Raw genomic sequence first — 6,238 nt, 5'->3', positions numbered from 1 at the left:
TGTTTGGTTTTATTTTTAATAAGAAATAAATTTAATATCGTGTGAACAGTTTTTTAAAACTAACAGGAATTCGAAACCAGAAACTTTCGAATAAAAAAGCAAAACTGTAAAAAGGTGATCGGTGTTTATTTTTTCATGATGATTTAAGTTTAAAGAATTTACTAGCGTTTAAGTTTAATAAATACCATTATTTATAATTAATTCTATTTTTTTAATTTCTAACATTTCTTGTTTGAAATGAGTTTGTAGTTTTGGAACTACAAAACTTTTAGTTCCAAGTTTTTTTTTAATAGTATACTTTGTATTAGAAATAAAAAGGCATCAAAAAATAAAGTTACAACAGGCTGTACGCTAATGCAAAACAGTATTGATAGGTTGTAAGCTTTCCGAGAGAAATGATGATACCGTACATCTTCTTCTTCCTTGGTGTCATTTGTCGGCTGAAAAATATTTATATTTAAGTAGTTTTGTCAAACAGATGACGAACAGTATATTCAGCTCAATCGAAATACTCAAAGATAAATTATTACATTCATCACTTTCACTAGTTTAGCTTGACAAAGGATGCTGATTATTCTGTGTATAGATTAACATGCTAATATATACGTTAAAACAGTTTGGTAAACAAATAAAAAAAAAATAATAATTTTTCTGCAATTACTCAGTAACAAATTCCTTGGGATCTTAAAACATTCATTACATCAGGCCACAGACAACTAGCGTGCTCCGACTTGGCTCACTCATTTATGAGGGGAGTTTTAAGTGAACATAGCTTTACTCATGCTCAAGTCTTACCTCAGTGGCATTGAAAATGAAACCAAACTGAGTTCGATAACTCAATTCCTAAAAACGTTTTGAGGGAATGTATTGTTCTCTTACTGGTTTAAAGCACTGAAAAATGGAATAGCAACTGTGTACTTTAAATGTAACAGTGTATTATATATGATACAAAGTGTGAACGATATAATCGATATACTGTACACACACACACACACACACACACACACACACACACATATATATATATATATAGAAAGCGGAGAAAGAAAAATAAAGCTTTTAAAAATGGGAAAGTGGAATTGAAACCTATGGGTCGACGCAAAGCAAATGTTTTCTGGAAGGAAGTCTTATGAACCTCAAAGTAGATTTTCTATTATAACTAATGTCAAGTTATTTAGTGATGATGCGGAGCAGGATGGGTCCCCTAGTAATATTAGAATAAAATTACTGAATATAAGAGAACATGATTTTGATTTTTTATGTAATTTGTGGTTTTGATTTATTTTTTTTTAACATTTGGCACTGTTGGTATTGATATAATTTGTATAAACAATATATTTACACTTATAAACAATTTTTTTAATTCATTATCTAAGCGTTTTCAGAGTCATTTCTCCATCATCAGGGATTATTTTAAACTGTGAATTTTTTTCCGTGCATACGAGATACGTATAACACTATACAATTGTTATACGTATCTATGTATGTATGTTGGATTATAATTAAAATGAAATTAAAATTGTTATTTTCATAACAGTTGGTCGTTAATAATTAAAATAAGTTATATGTTAAGTAAAATAAAATATCATGTCAGTAGATGTTTTTAAAATAACTGTAATTCAAATAATTTTAATTTTAATCATACTTATAACACTATATGAACGGATACAAATTCATAGTTTCAAGTAATCCTTGATGATGGAGAAATGCCTCTGAAAACGCTTGGATAATACATTAAAAAAATTGTTGGTAAGTGGAAATGTATTGTTCATACAAAATATAATTTATATTATTCGGTAAATCTGTAAAATTATACCTTAGACCATTTTAAACACGTTTTAATAACATTTATGTTAATTCGCGATTATCGGGTAATTATAGGGTAGATTTGCCTCAAATGAATAAATTATCGGAATTCAACTAAATTTTACTGTTATTATACTTTATTTTCAATGATTCTAATGCATTATTGTGAATCATTTTTTAATAAATATGAATTTTAGTTAGGTGTATATTTCTTAAAAAAACAATGTATATATTCGTTTCCATAAGGCTGTTCTACAAAATAAAATTGTGTAAAATTCATTGTTTCTCTATAGAAAACGTAAATTTTAATGAGAGTTGCATTAAACTATCCTTCACAGCCGTTTTTATGATTATAAAGTGGGTAAGTCATTTGAGATGCAAGTAGCAATAATTAAAGGTGATTTTTCTGAGAGTAATGATGTTCATTATACAACCAGATTACCCTTGATGTAGAAATGAAATATGTTACTTAAATTTCATATGTCACTTAATTGTCATCTGCAGTTCATGATTTTTTCATGCTACATTATGCCACAATGTCCAAAGCTTATTAACGAAGTTACAGCATTATTTTTATGAAGAATTTAATGAACATAAGTATCTATTCTCGATTTGCTGAGATCACTACTATTCTGGTTATTATACAAGCATAAAAAAATTAAATTTCGTGAATCTACGTGTATCTCAAGTATAAATCTTTCGTGTGCATATATATATATATATATATATATATATATATATATATTTATTTAGGTGTTTATTCAAATAGTTAGAGATTTCTGAGAGCTATTATTTCCGTTGCAATCCACAGGAACAGCACTGCTAACAGAAAATAATTATGAATGTAAATTTAAAATAAATTAATGTTTTTGGAGTAAAAAGAAAGCAATAATGAATTGAAAAAGCTTACAATCTAACAATACTCTTTTGCATTGGCTTACAGCCTGTTGTAACTTAGAATAATATTGAATAAAATGTGTTCTCTGCTCACTTTAGTTAAATTTAAAAATACCCACACGCGTACTCGCACGCGCATACACACACAGACATCCATATATACATGCATGCATGCTTAACTTCTGAAAATGTTAAAATCTTCCAAAATAATTAACGGATGCTTTTATTTTGTACAGAGTTTAATTTGTGCTGTATGTACAGCTAATGATTAAGTAGCGAATTAATTAAATAGATATAGATTACTTCTCATAACAACTTCATATCATTTAAATGTGTAGAGTCGTTTCGAGTTCATGTTAACGTCATTTGAAAGGAATTTAAATCAGTTCTCTTCTCTTATTCCTCTTCATTCTCTTTGTTTATCTCTTTTTACCACTCTAATGGACTGTAATAGAGCTACTGTTTAAAATCACAACTAATTAGCAGCTTTTGGTGGCAAGCTGTAGAATGTTTACAAGTATTCAGTAGCGTGTTGGGTTTTCCTTCTTGATCAAAGAGAGAGCCTCTCTCTCTTTGGGTGCATCTTAATGCACTATATAAATGCCAGATCTGTTATAAAAATTATCTAATTTTACAGGAAGAAACCTACGTAATCTTTTAGTTACGTACTAATATTTATCGTTATTTTGTTGCAGTTTTATTACAAAATTTTCTGAACCTTGATATAATAAATGCCCAAAGAAACCTAACTTTTATTTTTATAAGATTTTATAATAAATTTCTTTCCTCTTATTTATCGTAAGACCTCTTCATTTCTTACTTTATCAGTCAATGTAATTTTTATTATCCTCGTGTAACAAGAGTTTTTCAAAAATCCTTTTCTGCTTTTACGCTTTGCCATGTTTCCTTATCATAAACCTCTCTAAATTCTATGCTGGTTCGGTTTATCATATTCAACATCACACGTACTAGGATATCTAGTACGTGTAGTAAATTTCTTTTACTGGCGGATTTAATATTGATAGATTATAAAATTCCATCAATTAACTTATGTTAAAGTTTAATGCTGATTATGTAATTCTTTGTTGTAAACATCGATTTAACAAAAAAAAAAGAAATTGATTTGTTTTTGACAATCGATGTGGCCTCTTGTTTTAGGATTTAAATAATTATTTTGTTAAATAATATTTTTATATTTTCCAGTTTTTGAATCAACCTATAAAATACTGTAAGTTAAAAATGGTTATCGATTTTTTTTAATTTTATTAAAATTTTTATTTTTTTACTTTTTCTGAATATTTATGAAGAACTGTAAGATACACAACATTACTTGGTTAGAAAAAATAAAACTGTTCCATTAGTTACATCTCTACGATTGCACAATAATTTATCCTGCCTGACTGATGAAAGTAATCTTTTGTAAACAAGAAAGGATATATTGCAATCATAATAATAACATCATATGCATTATGTGTCTGCAGTTTGAATTACAGTTATAATGGATTCATCTACTCATGTTTACTTCACTTTGCTATAACATAAGGGGGGCCTTATAAAATTCGCTGTATAATTTTAATTTATTTATACAATTGTATTTTAGTAAATTGATTCCAACATTTAAAATGAATATCTTCCCGTAAAATGATAAATATGGTAATATTAAATAAAACTATCTATTTAATGAAATATATATTGTATTATTCTACAGAGTGTTCAAAAATAAATATCGGGATTTTAAAGCTATTTGATAGCTTTAATAATACACTCTTAATGTATATTTTAAGTTAATACATATTAAATATATATATTAATATGTAACAACTTTAACATTAAATTATAGTAATGAATCACAAATAAAATTAAAAAATGCATTTTAAAATAAAATTCAAGAGTACATCTTACACATTTTCCCTACAAGTGTCCAATATGATCACTTTTCGTCACGCGGCACACATCCAACCGATGTTCGTCTCACACTCTAAGGTTCTTTGTAAAATCCCCAAAAAAAATATCGCATGTGGTTACGGCAAACCAGCTCTGTCATCGAGTCCATACCGATCAATCCAACTGTCGGGGAAAAGTCATTCAATTTATCTCGTACATAGTTATCTCACAGAAGAAGCATACCATCTTGTCAGATAAAGTTCTCTGATTCATCTAGCAGTTGAGAAAAGAGCCAGCTAGCAGCAGATAAGCAACTCCTGTTACGCTTGTTACAGTAAAAAAGCCTAACAGATTTCTTGACTACCAGATACGGATATTATGTGTGTTAACTTTGCCGCTAAGATGAAAGTTTGATTCATCACTAAATAAAATACGATCAAGCGTATCATAATTTTCATCCTACAAAATTTCGATTACGAAGTTTGCTCAAGCACAGTGTAATCAGTAAACTTCAAACTCTGTAACGGGCAAAACGGTATGAACGCGTATGTAAGTGTGGTTCCTTAAAGCCCTCCACACGTCATTACTGGCATAATTAGCTCGTGGCTATCTTCCTAACAGATTTTGTAGGACTACGCTGGAAAGACTCTCTGACACGTTCAATATTTTCTTCAAACACCCTTGGTTGTCCTGTACTCTACTCTTTACATTGATATCCGATTGTTTCAAACAAAATTTGTTATCGTTCTTAAAAAATTTGGTTGTGTCCATTTACGTTTATTCCACACAATTTTTCAAAAAATTAAAAAAAGTTACGTTGTTAGTTACACATTTGTTGCGTGACTTATGTTTTATAATGACTCGTTTTATAATAAACCTTTTGTCAGAATATTTTCCGTATTAACTGAATTCCATACAAAAATGACAATTTTTTACGGCACATTGATAGGAGATGTTCGTAAAAGACTAGTAGTTAGATAAAAATTTTGTAAACTCTCATTCTGCCACATGTGGACTGTGTATATTATTATTATTTTGTTACTTAATTCTTAATACAACGAGAATATTTATTCATAACGCAGATTTGATAAAAAAAGGTTAATTCCAGTTTTAACTTATACTTTACGAAGTTTTTTACTAAATTTCATTAATTAACTTTTTTCTGCTTTATACGTCTTAGAACTGACAAAAACGCAATCTTTTCTCTCATTATTTTCGTATTTCCCTTTGTTCTTGTCCGTTTTCTTGTTCTCCTATTTTATTGTTTTTTTAACTTTCGTCGCTGCCTATATGATACATAATTTCAAATTTTCTTTCTTTTTTTAATTTATGTAAAATTAAAAATTCTATTCTATCTGTTCGCCTTTATTAGAGAATCTGATTTGCTATTTTACTGAACCTTGATGCGGCTTATTTATTGTTTATCTAACGCCCCTCTATTTGTCCACCGAAAATTTTAATTTAATATTTTCCTTTTTAATATAAATCATTCCTTTATTGTGGTTTTATTCATTTATTGTTATTTATTTTTATTACTGAAGTTTCAAAATGCTCATAAAAATAATTTATGCAGTAATCCTTTGAATTCAAAACTTGGATGTCAAATGGAAATATATGCGCATAAAATAACGTATTTATTCATCATACATAC

The sequence above is a fragment of the Lycorma delicatula genome, chromosome 4 (genome assembly GCF_047948215.1).
Source record: "Lycorma delicatula isolate Av1 chromosome 4, ASM4794821v1, whole genome shotgun sequence".
NCBI lineage: Eukaryota > Metazoa > Arthropoda > Insecta > Hemiptera > Fulgoridae > Lycorma > Lycorma delicatula.
The sequence above is the reverse complement of the archived record's forward strand: the minus strand, read 5'-3'. Positions refer to the sequence as shown.